Below are 14,134 nucleotides of genomic sequence, written 5' to 3'. Positions count from 1 at the left end.
AGTAAACAGGCAGGGGTGCTAGAATGAGGCCAGTGAGCTGGCACAGGGAACTGGTCACTGGTGACCAAGCAAGTGGTAGCCAAACTGCCTAGAGGAAGCGACACTGAATGATGCCTGAAGTGATGGGAGTTGTTAAGAAATAAACCGGGTGTGTGGAACGTGCAGGGCAGAAGAGCCTGAGACAAGTACTGTGTGGGTGGTGTCAGAGAACTGAGGATAGAAGGTGACGCTGGCCAGATAATAACACCCACCTCCTAACCCACACCCCAAGAGCAGGACAATCAAGGGTTTTAGATAGAGATGGCACAGTGAAATCTGCATTCAGAGAGATTGTGTCACCTGTGTGCTCTGAGGCCCGATGGGAGACCCAACCAGTTAGAATGCAGACTGGAGAGGAGACTGACGGTAACCCAGGCAAGAAGAAAGCTGTGTGGCTTGGAGGCAGTGGCAGAGAGTGGAAGGAGAAGAGGGGACCAACAGGATGGGAGGGGGGAACTGACAAAGTTAGTGCTTTCTGTGTTCTTACAGATGTAATGGTCTACTCAATTGTTCTGTTATGGTTAGAGATTGATTTTTTTCCCACGAAGCCATTATGGACACTTCAGATGATGACCCCCCTCTGCCCAGTGGAGTGTGACACACGTAACCATACATATAGACACAACGTATATGTGGATGTGACTACACATGTATGCCTACATATACAATGGTTAGGTACAGACTGCTCGGCAGGCAGGAAGTGTCAGACTGGAGCCGGATTCGGTCACATCTCACACCATGGTCTTCCCATAACGCAAGAAAAAAGAGTGAAGAAAAGGCGTTGGGGAGGGGTGCACCCAAAATAGAAGCAAGCAGCAACTCCGCAGCATGTCCAAGGGAGATGTTTGGATGAGCAGCTCTGTCCAGCCCAGCCCCATGGAGCCTCATCCCATGCCAGGGCAGCCGAGGCTGATACAGTCACCCACTGAAAATCTGATCTAAGGTGGCTCTTTGTGCATTTTCCTCCCGGGAGATGACGTGCAGACACATTGGGTCACTTATTCTGTGTGGCAATTATAAAGCAGCTCTCACTGTAAACTCATAAATGGCTATTCTGAGACAGGGGCATAGTCTCCTGTGAGTTTCAATGAGCTAGCGAAGACAACCTCTTTATGCTGGCTTGGTAAAAGCAGAGAGAAGCCTAAATCCTACAGAATGTCAGGAAGGAAATGCCAATTTATCAGTGACTGATGAGGCAGTGGCTAGTACCAACTGTCTAACTCCTGTCTCCCCTTTTTAAATCATAAACATATAATCATTTCACATTAAATATTTCCCTAAATGAAACGTTAAAAGTAGGATTACAGAACATGTGTTAAAGAGCAAGAGTATTTTAAAGACTGCTGTTTTGTGTCGCTCAACTGCTTTTGTAAACAAAGTCAAAAATACCCAAGGCCATTGGCAACATACCAGTGCCCAGTACAACCTGCCCTCTGGGGGAACTGGGCATGAGTATTAAGAGCTGCCAATAACTTTCATTTCAAAGCTTCTTACATGGAACTTTGATGCGACTGTCACATCAACAACCAGGCCTTAGTACTTAAGAAAAATATGAGCCTCCTGCTTGTCATACAAATGAGGAGGCATGGTAAATAGCCAGCAATCATGCAGCTGGCCAGATGAGCCCTGTAGCCTTGCACAAATAGTGACCTCCATGCCTGTTTCATCATCTTTAACGTGGGGAAAATATCCCTTACTCTGCAGCTGTTCTGTGGAAGAGTGATGCTGACTGAAAGTTCCCAGTACTGTTCCTAGCACCCTGGAGGCAACCCCACCAGCTGATTAATGCAATAACTATTTACAGGTGCCTACTCTGGGTCAGGCACTGCTCCAGGGACTAGAAATACAGTGGTGAACAAAACAGACACTCATGGAACATATATTCTAAGTGGAAAGACAACCAATAAATTAAATAATAAATATGTATTATGTCAGAAAGGCCAGAAATCATAGCTCTTTTTACAAGTGTAAGTGTGACTAGATGAGAGCAAAGCAAATCTTCAATCGCAGAAAGAACTGGAACAAATGTTTCCAGCTCTCAGAAAGGCTTAATTCATTTCCAGAAAGACTTGGCAGGAGGTAGCTAATCACTCCCACATAGAAGATGCTGAAGAGCCAGCACAGAGGCAGCAGGGCAGCCGTCTCCCAGTTACTCATTCCTAAAGGAGGCGCACAGCCTCAACCATTGGTCTCCCCTGAGGTTTCTGCAGGGACTAGATGAATGTATTTGGCAGAAACAGAAAGCAACAGACTATGTTTGGAGAGGCAGCAACTTGGTCTTTCACAAATTTATCTTATACCCCAAAGAAGGTACCACCAGCAACCAGCAAAGTCCCAGAGGCCTGAAAGGAACACCAGAACCAAGGGGCCTTCAAACCTGCTTAGCGATTTGTCACTCAGGGAAATTCTTTCCTTTTCTCCCAACACAAGACCCATTAAGGATCACCTTTTGCTTCTACTAGAGAAAAAGAACAAGTATAGCGATGTTCCACTTTTGCTTCTGATTCAGGCCTTGAGATGCAAGGGTAGAGGATTAAGAATAAATTTCAGCTTTTTGAAAATCTATGGAAAAAACAAACAGCAATAAAAATAAAAAGAATATTATTCAGCCTTAAAAAGAAAATTCTGATACATGCTCCAACAGGGATGAACCTTGAAGACATTACGCTCAGTGAAATAAGACACAAAATGACAAATATTACATAATTCCTCTTATATGAGGTAACGAAGAGCCATCAAATCCAAGGACAGAAAGTAGAATGGAGGTTGCTGGGGGGTCAGGCAGAATGCAGAGTTATTGTTTAATAAACAGAGTTTCTGTCTAGAAAGACGAAAAGAGTTCTGGAGATGAAGGGTGATAATGGCTGCACAACAATGTGAATTTACTCAGTGTCACTGAACACCTAAAAGTGGTTCAAACGGTCTATTTTATGTTACGTAAATTTTACCACAACAAAAAAGTTAAAAATAAACCACCTGATACTCTTTTTCTAGATACGTTAAATAGACAGGGTTTAGTTAAGTATTCAGGAACGCTCTGCAGGGGGCAAAGACCCAGAAACATCTGTAAGGAATTCGCCTGTAGCAGGATCCTCAGCCTCTCCCGTGCTCTGGGATCTCCAGGATACACCTAAGACTCAAATATACCCAGAGTGGATCTTGGCTCCTCTTCTTCTCAAAGAAGCTGCTCGTAAGAACTTCTCTATAGCTTCACATGAAGGATTATGAGAATCTGCCCCCCAACCAGGTTGACCCCTTGTCAATGAAACCCCAGGAGCCCGGTGGGGGGGGGGGTGGATCTTAATTTTCTAACAGCCATGTCTGATGAAGTTGTATCAGTAATTGAACTGGGAGGGATATTAAAAGACATCAAATCCAACCAACTAATTTTGGCAGGTTTGAAGCCAACTACCCGATCCTATAACTAGTCCTTTGTAGAAGGGTTTCTCTGGGACAGCAAGCAAGTGAGGCTGGGTGGCTTCTCCTCCTCACTGATCCCTTTTAATTGTCTTTCAGCCATGGTGGCCTGGGCTCTGGTGATACAAACAAGGCAATTCCTGGGGGCCAGGAGCAAGGGTAATATAAGGAAGGAAACCTAAGGATCCCTCCCTCCAGAGGCTGAAAAGATACCAGAGGCCAATGGGGCAAATCCACCTCAGGAGCTGAAGCCATCAACAGCCTCCCAGTCTTCCCCAGGGCCAAGGTCACTGCGGTCATAAAACTCACAGGGGGCAGGCAGGCATGCTGGGTCTGTGTGGACGGCACCCAAGCATGGAGCCTGCCAGAGAAAGCCAGCTAGGAAGCTTAGCTGCTTTTACTGAATCATGAACCTGGGATAGGGTAGGGTGGGATGTGTGGTGGAGTGAATCTAGAACCACTAAAAATAGCCAAGGTGCAGGCCCTGGTGGGGAAGGGGAAGTCAGAAGCTTACAAATTTGGTTCTTTGACCTATACCTGCAGCAGAGAGCAGCTGAGCAGTGCTTCACAGTGGGAATTCCCTCATTTGCATTCCAGAGGGGGGCTAGTCTCAAACAGCACTGCCCCCAGGGCTCCTCAGCACAAAGCATTCCCTTCCACTCTTAGGCAGATACACATGTGGGCTGGCTAATGAATGGCTGCATGCAGTCACCAAGGGGCAACCCAAACCCAATTCTCTAGAGACATTAATCTTGGCAGTGGGATGCCACACCTGGCCTTATGAGCAGCAGCAGAAGCACTAATCCAGACCCTCTTCAAGTCTCCTTCAACACTCTACCTGGGAAGTAAAATATGAAGTCAATGGTCCTTGGCCCACAGGACAAATGCAGCACCTGGGGGTGCTGCATAAAGAACAGCAAGCACCTACAACGAAAGGAATGCTCTAAAGAGATAGAAAAGGCAGAAGAGAGCAGTAAGAAGAACACTAAGGGCTGGCCTGGTGGCATAGTGGTTAAATTCGCACGTTCCGCTTCGGTAGCTCGGGGTTCGAGGGTTGGGATCCTGGGCAAGGACCTACTCACGGCTCATCAAGCCATGCTGAGGCTGCGTCCCACAAAGAAGAGCTACAACCCTACAACTATGATATATACAACTATGTACTGGTGCTTTGGGGAGGGGGAAAAAAAAAAGGGGAAGATTGGCAACAGATGTTAGCGCAGAGCCAATCTTCCTCAAAAAAATTAATAAATAAAATGTGTTAAAAAAAAAAAAGGAGAACATTAAGTGGGCCTGAGGAAGTTAAAAAGTTTCACATGTTAGCACGCACAGGCACGCAGACACTATCACCAGGCTCCAAAAGACCCAAGAATATTGCAAATGCTCCCAAATGATCACACCCATTGCCTTCACATAGTACAGCCAACCTCTCCTCCCTAACCTGCCACTTACTTTTCTGGCCTCATTTACAGTTGGACATGTGTTCCTAAAAATCGCCACGATACCAAAAAACCCACAGGGCTTTTCCAAAAAAATGGCATTAGGGGTACAACACTCAAAAACTTTGATACACACACACACACAAAATAATAAACCAACAAAAATGGCAGCAGAGTTGTACACATGTTAAATGGTTATGAAATGCACATATACTACAATAACTATGGCACTTTCCCAGGTGTGTAGCTCATGAGTTATTGGGAGTAAGGTGAGTGTTGTAACATCAGATGTGCATGCTTGTGGCTCGTAACAGAGTCAAGCTTGGTTCAGCTGAGTTCCAATTGCTGTGTTCATAATTTCCCATAGATGAAATTATGCACAGCAAACTCAAAATTCCCATTATGTTGAAACTGTTCCCTAATATATCAATACTGTTGGAACTAATTCATGCTTTCAAACAAGCATTTAAAGCAGAACTGACTGTACTTTACTCCAGGTACCCAGGGAGTCAGTCAGCCACTCTAGGCTCTTTCCTATCACAGTGCCATAATCGGATACACGCTGTTCCCTTGCCTGCAAAGACCACCCTACCCCCATCCCCCTTTGGAGAACTCCTGCTCATCCTTCAAGGCCTGCCGCAAAGGTTACTTACGTTTCTCTAACTCCTCCTGGTCCTGATGTAACCACTTCTTCTACTATACTCAATACGATAAACACAACTCTAAGTCAAATACTTATTACAGCACCCCTCCTCTTAGTACAGCACTTGGAACAAACATGTTGGCTAAATAAAGATATTTTTCAAACTGAAATTAAATTATCAAGCTCATTAGATGCTTGAAAGAGACGGCGGATACTTAGAAGAGATGGCAGAGTGTTTTCGAGGGGGGAGAAAAAGAAGAATTCCAGAGATGGGGGAAATGGAGCTTTACATTGCAAGTACCATCAGGAAACAAAGGGAGACTTAAAAACAGATGGTCATGATAGAACAGGAGAGAACAGCTCTACATGAGGCATTTTCAACACGGAGGAAGAACCCCGAACAAATAGTTCTTATTACTTAAGAACTGAAAAACATCAAGAAGGTGCTTAGAAAGGAAGCAAGTTTTAGTACTGATCTGCTGAGGCAAGCAGCAGAATTCAGCAAGTTTGGCTAAAAGAAGAGATGAAGTATAGCAGACAGGAAAATGCCCAGGCCCTAAAGACGACCTCCCCTGGCTGAGCAGGAGGAGAGAGATTCACTCAGAAACAATAACAAGGGTCTTCGGGAATACAACGCAATCATTGAAAATTAAGTTTCTTGAGAATATTTATAATCTGACTCCTCCTGGGTAAATATTACTTGAAAAGAAAAAGAAACATAAAAATAAAGACAATATCCCTCACTGTTAAGTTTTATTTTTACTATTTGAAGCTACTAGAAACACCACCCACAGGCTTTCCCACCACAGAAAAATGTGAATGACAAAGTCCAGCAAAAGGAACAAAGACGTTGGCGACTAAGGTTCAGATGCTAGGTCTGCTTACTAACTGTGTGACCTTGGGCAAGTGACCTGTCCCTGTGCTTCAGGACATGTAAAATAGAGCTAACCACAACTCGCTGGCAGGGTGGATGTGATAGTTAAGTGGGAGAAACTACTCAACACTAGATGTGATTACATCACAAACCTAGAGTAACCCCTACAGACAACTGAGTCACATTCCTAACACCATAAAGAAATGCTATTACAATTCCAAAACAAAAAGGCATTCGCAGATAATAATGTCATTTCGCAGACATTCCTTTATTTTAAATTTGTGTATGTCAAATAAATCTATACAGCAAGCCAATTTATTCAGCTATCTGGTGGTACATTCTGCAGTTAATGTACCCCTAGTGGGAACACCAGGAAACCATGTGGTTTAAAAAGAATACTCCAGGAAAGCCACAATTTCTCTTTTGTACAAACAGGCTACTGATAACACTCATTTTGAAACGTTTGCAGGCCCTTCCTACTCTGCATGGTGTGGTATTAAATAAACTGGACAATTCTTATTTATGCCTAGGAAAAGAAAACCACTTCCAAAGGAAATTCCAGATCCCTGTGGTGGGACCCTCCATCCTAACCTCATGTTTTCTCACACTTGAACTCTAACCTCAGGGTACAGCAGTACCCGTGCTCTGGGCATTCCTTTTCAGAGAGAAAACCTCAAAATGCCTTGCTCTACGACTCCCAAAGCCCTGCTGAGAAATAAATTATTTAGGAAAGACAAGTTACAAGAGCATATATGTGAATTATATCTCAATAACAGAAGAGTCAATCCTGTAATATTCTACAGGAGCCACCTTATCCTTCAAACATTCCTAATTTGGGAACAGTGAAAGATGTAGGTAAATCATTTCAAAATAAGTCACTAGTAACATACAAAGAACACACAAAGTCATTTTTATACAGCATACAAACCAATTACCTTGTAAACATATTTTCATTGAGTAGCACCTCAAATCTTTTCCAGAAATTGGTGGGGGTATGAACTACTGGACATGGACTGCTAACAGCCTCTAAGTAAAGAGCCAGTGAAGAACTGCCAATCACTGACACAAAGTTTGGTCCCCAGTCACCAGCCTGGTCCAAGCTACCCTTATCTCTCTTCCTAACTAATCCTAAGACCACTAGTCTTGCCCACCTTTCTATGCCATCCTTCTCATAGAATACTGATTTTTCTAAGATTTTATTTATTTATTTATTTTCCCCCAAAGCCCCAGTAGATAGCTGTATGTCATAGCTGCACATCCTTCTAGTTGCTGTATGTGGGACGCGGCGAGGCCGGAGAAGCGGTGCGCGCCCAGGATCCGAACCCAGGCCGCCAGCAGCGGAGCGCGCGCACTTAACCGCTAAGCCACGGGGCCGGCCCCTGATTTTTCTCAAATGCAAATCTAACTGTGTCACTTCTCTGCTTAGAACTCAATTCAGTGATTTCCCACTTGGCCTTAAGATAAATTCTGAATTCCTTAACTCCAGGGCACACCAAAGACCTTTTGTGAGCTGGTTCCTGCTTACATCCCCAGTCCCATCTCTTGCACAATCTGTATTTTAACCTCAAGGAATTTCTCTCATTCCCTCCCCGCTCCGCTCCACCAGGGCCTGTACCATTCGTATTCTACTCACTGCTGTACCCCAAGCAGAAAGCTCGACACACAGAAGACCTCAAAAATATGCTGATTTAGTGGGCAAAAAATTCTCACCCTTTTTATGGGTGAGATACGCACAGATACGCATACCGTACACAAAAAGACAGTGTACGCAAGCAGCATCAAGATTTCATGGAGAGGGCAATGAAAACAACGTCTCAAAAGCTCCTGGGGAGGGGGTGATCATCATAAGAAGGTTGATAACTACTGTACTAAAGTACGATTTTTGAATCAGAGTTGGAAGTTCGAGTCCAAGCAATATAAAAAATAAAAGACAACAATACATCTTTCTATTTGAACGTTCCCATTTCACCTCAAACTCGTAGATAAAACCGAACCCACTGTCTCCCCACCTAGTAAAAAACAAACCACCAGAAAAACAAAACGATTTCCTTCAACGTCTCTACCTTTCATTACCAGTGGTCCCCAAACTCCTGGGCACTGAACTCAAAGGCCTAGTCCTGCAGCCAGAAAACCTAGGTTCTACACTCGCTGTCGTCAACTGGCTGGGTGTGTGACCTTGCGCAGACTGCCTCGGTCTCCCCAACTACTCAGGAGCCTAAGCGGAGACCCTAAGTGTGGCTCTGAGAACTCGGCGCAGAGGCAGAACGGTATATGGGCACCGGCAAGGGTAAGACAAAAGAAAAACCCCACAAAAACGGCTACCGCGGGCTCCAGGCCCTGAACTCTCCCCTTCCCCCTCGACGGGTCAAAGGGTGGAAAGCGGCATTCATCCAGCGCTGGTTCGGGTCTTGAGCCAGCTTCACCTTCCGGCGCCTGCCCACGGGCGCGCCGGGGAGGTGCGGACGCCCGCGGGGCGGGGGCGCGGCCGCGGGCTCGGCGGTCACGGGTTCCACCGCCACCGGAAGCTGAGGCTCCACCAAGCTCGGGCCGCTGGGCGCTCCCGGGGCGGCCCCACGGCCCCGCCACGCGGTCCGGGGGGACTCGCGGGCCCAGGAAGGCGGGGCGGGGCGCGAGCGCACAAAGGAGGCGGCGTCGGCGGGGAACAAAAACCTTGCCCAGGGCTCCCTCGATCGGCCCGCGCCCCGGGCCGCCCTGCCCGACTCTCCGGGTGACCTTGGCGCGTCCCTCCCCGCCACAGCCTCAGTTTCCCCAGCGACGCTACGCACGAGGTGCCGCGGCCGCCGCCCGCCCGGCAGCCAACACAGGGCGAGGCGTCCCGCTTCCCTTGCCCGCGCCGAGCCAGGCTCGTGCCGCCGCGCGGACGGCGGGGAGGGCGGGCGAGCCGGCCCGCGCTCCCGGGGGAGGCCGGCGGCGGCGGGGCCCGAGCCGGGTCGGCCGCGCCAAGGCGGCTCCCCGGGCCGCGGCGCCGAGGCCTCTGCAGGCCGCGAGCCGCCCGAACCCCGAATCTGCCCGGCCCCGGCCTGCCGCTCCCCCCCGGCAGCCCGACCCTACCTGGGGCTGGCCCCGCCCGGCAGGCCCCGCCGCCGAGGCGCCCGAGCGCGGAAGCACCTGCGGAAGCCGCCGACGAGAAGCCTCCAGCCAGACGCCGCCGCCTCGACAGCAACCCACTTCCGCTCCGGAGGCCTCGGCTCCGCCCCCCATGCGTCCCCATTGGCCGCCGCCGCCCTACCCCGCGGTCTACCAGTCGAGGAGGTAGGTTTTCAATCCTATTGGATAAGACAACCATCTATTACCACTTTGAAACGGGCCTCCTTCCGGCCTCTCCCACGCTCGCGAGCTCAAGCTCCCGGTTTCCCGCGAGAGTCGCGGCCGGCGCCCCTCCGCCCGCAACGCCTCTCGGGAGTTGTGGTACGCGGAGTGACCGCTGCCCTGGGCTCCGGCACCCTTTCCGCTGGCACGTCACGCCCGGCCGACGGCGCGGAGCTGGACGTTAGTGCAGGCCAGCCGTTCCGCGGCCGGCATACCCGGGCCCGCTCCCGCCTCTCTCCGGGCCTCAGTTTCCTCGCTGTTGGTGAGGCCTTTGTGAGCAGTGTTCCCGGGGTCTCTACCACGGCCGGAAACCGACCCTGGATCTGCAGCTCCTCCAGGACGCCCGCGACGTGCCAGGCCCTGGGTCGGTATCTGGTCCCCGTGATCCCGGACTCTCCCAGGCTGGTAGTGGAGACAGGAGAGAGGCACAGCCTGGCCCAGCTGCGGGAACCCGGAGGAAACACTCAACCAGGACGTCTGGGCGGGCTCCCCAGAGGAAGCGACCTCGGAGCTGAGAACTGGAAGGACTAGAAAGGAGGAGAGAGTTCCAAGAAGAGGGAGCCTGGATGGGGAGAGGTGCGCTGGCATGTCCAGGACACTGAAGGCTGCCCAGTGTGCCAGGAGCACAGAGGTGGGGAGCGGCGGGGGTCGGGGGAAGCAAGAGTCAGATCTTGGAGGGCCCCGATTCCAGGTTAAGAGTCTGGAGTATCCCTTGGGCAGTGGGTGTCAGGAAAGGAAGGACTGAATCCGTGGAGGGGCACTCTTGCCCAGGTCCAGTGCTGGGAAAGGGGCCATAGCCCAGGCAGAGGCTGGCAGCGGCCAGGGGCATCTGGTGCAACTCCAAGGGTCAGGAGAGTGCAGGCCCTGGATCCCTCCTGCCTGAGTTTGAATCCCAGCTCCACTGTTTAAGCAGGTTTGACCAGTTCCTTCACCTGTCACTTGGGGATAACAACAGTACCTACCTCAGAGGAAGAAGTTGGGGAGTTGGAGGACTCAACATAGCACAGCACAGGTGCATGCCAGCCCCTGGGTGGGGAGGGCAGAGCAGAATCTGATTAGAGAATTGGGTGGTGGGTTCCTTGAGTTCAACTCCCAGAACTGGACTTGGGCATGGATTTGGCAACCGGAAAAGAGAGCCCAGCTTGTCCCTCTTGTTCTGAGAATACCCAGATCTCAGGCCACGGCCATCATCTCTGGTCCCTAGGCACTCTCAGGCAGTAACCAGGTCACTCCAGAGGCCTTGGGGTGGACTGTTTCCTAAGAAGGGGTCTTTAACCCAGAAGATTGAGTCATGTATGGAAATGACTAAGCAGATCAAAACCAGAGCATTAATGTTTTTCTGTTGAGTTTACCGAGCAATCTCTGTGTTGCTATTTTATGTAATTGTAAGGGAATTTGGCATGGCAGAGTATCAGATAAATCTGATTCCATTGTAAAATTTGTGGTTGAGTATTTGCTTTTTTTTTTTAAAGATTTTTATTTATTTATTTTCCCCCCAAAGCCCCAGTAGATAGTTGCGTGCCATAACTGCACATCCTTCTAGTTGCTGTATGTGGGACGCGGCCTCAGCGTGGCCGGAGAAGCAGTGTGTCAGTGCGCTCCCGGGATCCGAACTCAGGCCGCCAGCAGCGGAGCGCGCGCACTTAACCGCTAAGCCACGGGGCCGGCCCATGAGTATTTGCTTTTGATAGTGATTTTAAGTTGGGAGATATAAGATTTTCCAAAGTTTGTGATCATAATTGGAATATTAAAGAGAATTTACACGTTTAAGAGAAATGTAGACATTTAATACATCTATAGGAATTTTTAAATACTGGAGAGGGCAGACAACTGAAATGCTAAAAAAGGAAAGTAGATTCTACATGTATAAATGCAGTTTAAAACGTTTAAGGGAATTTCAGCTTATAGGTGGGACCATATATGACTAACCAAAACAATAGTTAAAAATGACCAGATTTATAGATAAGATTAGTAATTTGAATTTCATAGCCTAAGTATAAGCTAGAGTTTTCCATTTGTGACTTTAATACATTAAAGACATGGTGTTGAAAAAGTCATGACAGATACCAGTTTCGTGTTCAAAAGCTGCCTTGAAGGCCTCTCCGAACCTCACTTGACACTGAACTTGTGGTGTGAGCATCCCTCGCTCCCTCACAAATAGTCCTCCATCCTGCCCTGAACGTCCCCAGCTTAGAGAAAAGACTGGCACCTCGGTGCTTCCACAGTGCCACACAGCTAAATGCAGATTGCTGGGCCTCATACCAGAACCTGAATCTCTGTGGATGGGGCCTAAGAATCTGCTTTTTAACTATCTCCAAAGAAAGAACCCTTGACCAAGTGAGTTTCAGATACTGTCAAGGAGGGTCTTCTTGCTGAAGACTGGTATTTCTTTATGCAGAAAATACACTTAAGCAGAATGTCAGTTCCCCAGGTGGTCCAGAGAGCTTTCTCAGCATCAGCTGGACCTTATCTCCCCAGCTGGTCCTTGTTCCAGGAGCAACTTGATTCTCTCTCAAAGGGCTCACGCAGGGAGGGGGAGGCAGGGATCCACAGTGTGAATGAAAGCCTTCGGCTTTTGAGGGCACGTCAGTTAGCTCTTGCTTCAGAACAAACTTCCTCAAAGCTCAATGCTTTAAACAAATAGGCATTTATTGTTGCTCATGAATCTACAAGTTAGTGGGGCGTGGGGGGGTGGTGTCTGGTCCTGGCTAGCCTCACATGTTAGGGTCTGTAGGGTGGTCGAGGATGGCGTTAACTGGGACAACTGGCTCTCCTCCACGTGGTGTCTCATCCCAGCAGGACATCCTGGACGTGCTCATTTTGGGGCTAGGTAGGGTTCTGAGAGAACAAGAGGGAGGTCCAAGGCCACCTGAGGCCCAAGCCCTGAACTGGCACACAGCCACTTCTGCTGCACCCTGTTGGCCAAAGCAAGTCAGCCCAGATCCAAGGCTGGGGGAAATAGACTCCGCCTCTTGATGGGAGATCACAAGGCAAGGAACACGGATATAAGGAGACATTCTGCCATCCCCAACCTCAGGGGATGGCCCAAGGCCTGCTCCCACCCAGGACTGTATGGAGCAGAAGCCCCAGGGGCTCTCAAAGGAGCCCTGAGCAGCTGCCCAGTCCAGGAGGGTGGGTAGGGACCTTCTGGACTGCCAACCAGCATTGTTGCCAAAAGCACCCCGAGTTTATTGGGCCATCACCTCTCCCCTCTGTTCCAGAGGCCAGTCTGATAGGTGAAGGGTAATTCTCCCCTCCTGCCACAGTGCTTGCTTTGGGCACCCATGCAGACCTTCCCCCCTGCAGGAATTGGCTGCATGTTCAATTTAGGCCAGTGAGACTGGATGTTCGCACCAGGCTTCCAGGACAGAGAGATTTCCCTTCCTAAGAGCTGCAGGGAGAGATGGCCCTTCTTCCTGTTGGGAGGCTAGAACTGCTACCAGCTTAGAGATGGAGCTCCTGGATCAGGCATGTCCTGAAGTCCACTCTACCTTTGGATTGCCAGTTATGAGAACTAATAATTCCCCTTTTGAAACCCTCAGAGCTCCTGAGGGGCTCTCTGGACAGATCATCATCAATGTTATTCCCTCAATATCAAATGAGATGGATTTGAATCATACAACACAGAATATAAGAAATGTCATGTTTATTTTTTTTAATGAAATTTAAAAAGCTCTAACTTGACAGGGAGGTGGGAAGTTCCTACCTTTACTAACCCAGGCTGTGAGAAAGTCCTGGGGTTGACATGATTCAGAATTTTGGGGGAGAACTCTGGTCTTTAGTCTGTTCTTGTCACTGTGAGATGCCCACCTTCCTGATCTAAATGTGCCCTGGGATTCAGCCTCCCCCTCTGAGATGCCATCTCCTCCTCCCAGGATATGGGGTGTGGGGGGATCTCTCTCCTGGACATCTGTCCACCTGGCAGTTTCCAGCCCCTCCCTTACTGCCCCCCACACCATGGACTTGCCCATACTCGCTCTTTCCTGGAAGCTGCAGCACAGCTAGCTTTATTCCTGAGGCTGCCTTTCACCAGCTGGCTTTCACTCAGCCAGCCCGTCCTCAAGGCTATGCCCTTTCCAGCCCAGTGCTGGGTCCGAGGACCCAGGAGAATGAATTTATCCTGGTCCCAGCCCTGGGCGAGCCTGGTGGCCCCAACCTTGTTCCTTCAGTGATACTGGAGAAAGTTGGGTGTGTTCTCAAGTCACCCAGGCTTAGATTCAGTCCCAGCGGTGACGGCTCTCTGGGCAGGTCACTTCACCGCTTTGAGCACCAATGGCCTCAGCAGAATGGGGGTGGGGGACAGTTCCTACAGCCTGGCCCGCCCTCCCTCGCGGTGAGGTTTACATGAAATAAGGCATGAGAAGGGCCTGTTCCTAGTGCCTCAAGAATCCTGGC

General features: G+C 49.3%; 1 protein-coding gene across 4 annotated transcripts in view; it reads right to left on the bottom strand.

Annotated features, from left to right (window-relative positions):
• Positions 1-9,604, bottom strand: part of RNF4 (ring finger protein 4) — a 35,327-nt gene extending 25,723 nt beyond the window's left edge. For all 4 annotated transcript variants that reach the window (XR_015553047.1, XR_015553046.1, XM_004432226.3 and 1 more), the window contains exon 1: positions 9,482-9,604. The gene's annotated coding sequence lies outside the window, so the exon portion shown is untranslated. The remainder of the gene's footprint in view (positions 1-9,481) is intronic.
• Positions 9,605-14,134: the final 4,530 nt, after the last annotated feature.

This window comes from Ceratotherium simum, chromosome 8, assembly GCF_057802395.1.
Source record: "Ceratotherium simum simum isolate JZ-2026a chromosome 8, ASM5780239v1, whole genome shotgun sequence".
Taxonomy (NCBI): Eukaryota; Metazoa; Chordata; class Mammalia; order Perissodactyla; family Rhinocerotidae; genus Ceratotherium; species Ceratotherium simum.
This window is presented reverse-complemented; position numbering and strand designations above follow the sequence as displayed.